Below are 5,276 nucleotides of genomic sequence, written 5' to 3'. Positions count from 1 at the left end.
TTCTCCAGTGAGAGGCCGGCCCGGGAATTGAGTTGTGTTGAATAAAAGTTCTTAAAAGAGTTGAGCTAGGGCGACGATTAATTCCACCAATTGAACGGCGGATTCCACTAATTGAGCGATTAGTCGATAGGGATGCCAGTTCGGATCACATTTTAGGGTTGCCCATTCGTAAACAGCCGGATTTTTAACCTTTCTACACTGCGAGAAATCGCACCCTTTTTCCCTCCCATCCTTTGATAGTGATATCGGCAGGATGGTTGGGTTTGTTGTGTGCGCGATGTCAGGGCGTTAGTAGGTCCCCATATTGACACTATTGTGAATATCATGATGTTCATTTGGTTGGCAACGCGGCCGAAACAGCTGGCCACAGATTGGAATTGATATATGTCAGGTCGCTTGGGGCCAAATATCAAAAATAAGGGAAAAAGCGAAAGGAAAAAGCCATATTAGGAAATTTAGGGAAAATGGCCGATTTCCTGGGCTTTTCCCTTTCTTTTGGATCTGGATATTGGAGCTGGCTGGATGGAGAGGAAAGAGTTTGTCTGCGAGAGATTGGAGAAGAAAGTTTTTTCTGCAAGTGTCTGCGGTTAAGTGAAATGCCCGGTGCCACAAAGCAGTGTGAACCACTTTTACCTTAATATAAACGCTATGAACAAAAAAAAAAAGGAAAAGAGAAAATAAAACACCAGTGGTAGCGAAAGAGTTTTTTATTTGCCGTGAATTTGTGTTCAAGAAAATTTGCATTTTTGGCTACAACCTAAATTAATTAATCAACTACAAATAAGAAAGAAAAACACAAGGCTAAAATCTACATGCCGAATAATCTTAAAAGCTACGTGTCAATTAATCTTGAAAAACTACATGCGAATTAATCCTAAAAACTACGTGCATCAGGAAGTTACAACCTAAAAACTATATGAGATTAAAACTTACCAACTAAACAGAGTGTAACTTGCAAACTAAATAGAGTTTAACTTACAAACTAAATAGAGTGTTACTTACAAACTAAATAGAGTGTAACTTACAAACTAAATAGAGTTTAACTTACAAACTAAATAGAGCTTAACCTACAAATAAAAAAAAGGCTTAACCTACAAACTGAATTGGATTTATAGCCTAAATAGAGAGTCTGGAAAATATATGAAGTATAAGCAAAATAAGGAATAATTACAATACACCTATCGTCGGTCATCAGCCACGCCCAGTCACCATCCCCACTCCAATCAACGTGGGAGCTCCTGATGCTTGCAACCTCCCCGGGTTGCAAGGGTAAATGCCGGACTCCGGACCAAAACGGACGACCTATAAAGACAGACCTTTTTTTTTTTACAGTAAATACTTACATATATAAATATATTTGTGCCCAATACTATCTAGATATATATATATATATATATTAATTTTCTTTTTTTACCTGGGGGAGACAAGAAGGGTTATCTGTCCCAACTTAAATTTAGTGAGTTCCGTTTTAGAGGAACCGTAGGCGCTAGGATCAGAGCTCTAATCCGGGTAGGTCCTCAATGCGTTGATCAGGGAGCTTTTGCCCGTTAGGTGGGGATATCAGCTTGTCAAACCTAAAAGGAGAAAAAGGAATTGATTGAAAGAAAACAGAAAAGGCGGAATATATTCATATAGACAACACGGACGGACAGAACCAACTACCGACGTTTATACGCGGACGGACATCAGCGGCAGCCCGGCCGAAGCAAACCGGGAACCTTACTTCAGCGGATAGAAATGATCGGATCGAAGGCGAACGGTGGATGTCATTGTTGGAATTCTATTTAAGATTTCTTTGTACTTGTGACAATAAAGAGGGCAGTTTTATAACGTTTGGAATACGGAATTAGAAATGTGTTTGGCTTAGGCCGATTTTAGGAAGGTGGTAGGGAGCATGTAAGAGGTAAGTAGGGGTACCGATGTTGGGATACCTAGGGCATGGTGTAGGTATCATGGTGAAGCCCGATCGTGGCTTCTGTGGGAGGGCCAAGTGCTTGGCATACCAGCCGCCAAGCCACGTATCGTCCGGTGCAGTGTAGGTTATTTGTCCATTAATTTCGTGAGTGAACGTGTTTGTTTTTTTTCGACATTGTCTCCTGTTCCTTTTTTTTCATGGACTTATTTTGGCCTACCTTTTTCTTTCTTTCTTACGCAAAGACCGGTATGATTTTTTTGGTTTATGGTGTGATAGATGTCATGGTTGCAAGAACCACCCCCATCCGGCGAGCCCTAGCCGCGCTAAACGCCAGCATACCGGCAAGGCAATTCATGGCACCACAAACGGGGTTTTATCGTCAGATAAATCCCAACCTTGAAACACCACCATTAACAACTTCCGAAGGAGTAAAGCTAGCCGCTTGAAATTTTGCACAAATACTTCTTATTAGTGTAGGTAGGTCGGTTGGTATTGTAAATGGGCCATATCGGTCCATGTTTTGATATAGCTGCCATATAAACCGATCTTGGGTCTTGACTTCTTGAGCCTCTAGAGTGCGCAATTCTTATCCAATTGGAATGAAATTTTGCACGACGTGTTTTGTTATGATATCCAACAACTGTGCCGAGTATAGTTTAAATCGGTTCATAACCTGATATAGCTGCTATATAAACCGATCTTGGGTCTTGACTTCTTGAGCCTCTAGCGTGCGAATTCTTATCCAATTGGAATGAAATTTTGCACAACGTGTTTCGTTATTATATCCAACAACTGTGTTAAGTATGGTTGAAATCGGTCAATATGCTGATATACCTGCCATATAAACCGATCTTGGGTCTTGATTTCTTGAGCCTGTAGAGTGCGCAATTCTTATCCGATTGAAATGAAATTTGGCACGACGTGTTTTGTTATGATACCCAACAACTGTGCCAAGTATGATTCAAATCGGTCCATAACCTGATATAGCTGCCATATAAACCGAGCTTGGGTCTTGACTTCTTGAGCCTCTAGAGGACACAATTCTTATCCGATTTGAATGAATTTTTGCACGACGTATTTTGTTATGATATCCAACAACTGTGCCAAGTATGGTTGAAATCGGTCCATAACCTGATATAGCTGTCATATAAACAGATCTGGGGATTTGACTTCTTGAGCTTCTAGAGGGCGCAATTCCTATCCGATTTGGCTGAAATTGTGCAGGACGTATTTTATTTTTACTTTCAACAACTGTGTCAAATAAGGCTCAAATCGGTTCATAACCTGATATAGCTGCCATATAAACCGATCTGGGATCTTGACTTCTTGACCCCTAGAGATCGCAATTATTATCCGATATGCCTGAAATTTTGTGCGACGGATCCTCTCATGACCATCAGCAAACGTGTTTATTATGGTCTGAATCGGTCTATAGCCCGATACAGATCCCATATAAATCGTTCTCTCTATTTTATGTCGAGAGCCCCAATGGGCGCAATTCTTATACGAATTGGCTGAAATTTTACACAGGTCTCCAACATATAATTTAATTGTGGTCCGAACCGGACCATATCTTGATATCGTTTTAATAGCAGAGCAACTCTTTTCTTAAATCCTTTTTTGCCTAAGAAGAGATGCCGGGAAAAGAACTCGACAAATGCGATCCATGGTGGAGGGTATATAAGATTCGGCCCGGCCGAACTTAGCACGCTTTTACTTGTTTAAACTATTGACATCACTGTTTCTATTTTTTATTTAACTTGAGAAACGAAACAGTCGTTGTCTGCTTTGCTACTGTTTTGTAGTTTTTCTTATTGGACTTTTTTAACTCGTTGAACCAACAGTCTATAGTTGCTCACGCATCCCTCTGTGTCTGCTTTGTATTTCATGCATTTTGTTGTTGTCGTGTTGATGATGTGCAGCGTTTCTAGTGTTAGTCTCTTGTTGTAATTTATCTCGTTATCTTTTATTCTTACTCTCTTTATGTCTGGCCCATGGTGTTCTGTTGCACAATGTTCTGCTAATGCCTTTTTTGGTATGTGTTTCTACTCCTTAATTCATTGTTTATGTTTATTTATGTTGATGCCCTGCCAGTCTAGTTTTTTTACTTTATTTTTGTAGTTCCGAAATATAATTTTTGGCATCTGGTAGTTCCATCTTCATTGCATTTTATCTGGTATACTACATTCGATTTCTCCATATTATCTAATTTTGTCTTTGTGTCATTAAATAGGGATCCCCAAAGATTCCCTCCAAAGAGAGCATATTTACAACCATAGCAATTTGGGGCCCAAATGAAAGGTGCTTGGGAGTAAAGCACGAATCTGATATCAATACTCGGCAAAAGTTTCTATGGGACCACCCAAATAGGACGTATTTGCTGACCATTGCAATATGGGGCTCAAATAAGAAGTATTTTAGAGTAGAACACGAAACTGATGTATATTTTTAGAGAAAAATCACTGAGTAGCTGCCCCATCCCACAAAACACCACAAACCGGACATATTTGCCGACTTTGGAAGTATGGGGCTCAAATGAAAGGTATTTGAGAGTAGAACACGAATCTGATATAACATTTAGACCAACTGTCTACGAGACGTCCCACCCCCATAATAACCCCTTAACAAGACGTATTTGCTCACCAATACAATTTGGGTCTTAAAGAGAATGGAGCTTGCTATTGATTGTTTTTAGGGCCAATACCCCAAACCGGACATATTTGCGATAAAGGGTTTTATTGAAATGTTTTTGAGAATTCGTTTTCGAATCTGATATCCAATATTGGGGCCAATGGAAAAATGGGGTTTAAATAAGATTGTATTTGAGAGTAGAATACGAAGCTGATATATTTTTAGGCCAAAGTGTTTGGGGACCACCCCCAATCGAATATATTTTCCGACCATGTCAATTTGGGGCTCAAATGAAAGGTATTTGGAAGGAGAGTAGAGCAGCAAATTCATATCCATTTCGGAGACCACGTTTCTGTGGTCTCCGAACCACCCCTAAACCCAACAACCACCACCCTGGGGGCCTTCCCTTTCCCAAAACCCCATGAGTATATCAGGCTCAAATAAAGTCTTTAGAGAATGGAGTACATCTAATATCCAAACTTAATGACCCTAAACCCTCCGAGCGACGTCTTAGACTAATCAAGAACATATGGGATTCAGGTAAAGGCATTTACATTGCTATACTGTAATTCAAGCGATATTCATATTGTATTTTCGTAATTGTCGAAAATAAATATTTAAAGGTTTATTTTGTTCCATATGGAATAAAAGAAGGCGCAGCGGAGCGGACCCGGTTACAATATACCTAGTACAATACCTGGTACAACATACAAGCAAATTACGAAATATT

The 5,276-nt window shown here is 39.8% G+C and overlaps 1 long non-coding RNA gene across 1 annotated transcript; it reads right to left on the bottom strand.

The window, feature by feature from the left end:
* Nucleotides 1-334: 334 nt before the first annotated feature.
* On the bottom strand, nucleotides 335-2,324 carry LOC131995292 (uncharacterized). Its single transcript, XR_009397354.1, has 2 exons — nucleotides 1,415-2,324; nucleotides 335-1,302 (listed from the first exon to the last, which is right to left on the bottom strand). It is a non-coding gene; the product is annotated as an uncharacterized LOC131995292 (long non-coding RNA).
* Nucleotides 2,325-5,276: the final 2,952 nt, after the last annotated feature.

This window comes from Stomoxys calcitrans, chromosome 2 (assembly GCF_963082655.1).
Source record: "Stomoxys calcitrans chromosome 2, idStoCalc2.1, whole genome shotgun sequence".
NCBI classification, from domain to species: domain Eukaryota; kingdom Metazoa; phylum Arthropoda; class Insecta; order Diptera; family Muscidae; genus Stomoxys; species Stomoxys calcitrans.
Note: the sequence above shows the minus strand (reverse complement) of the source record. Positions and strands in the feature narration are given on the sequence as shown.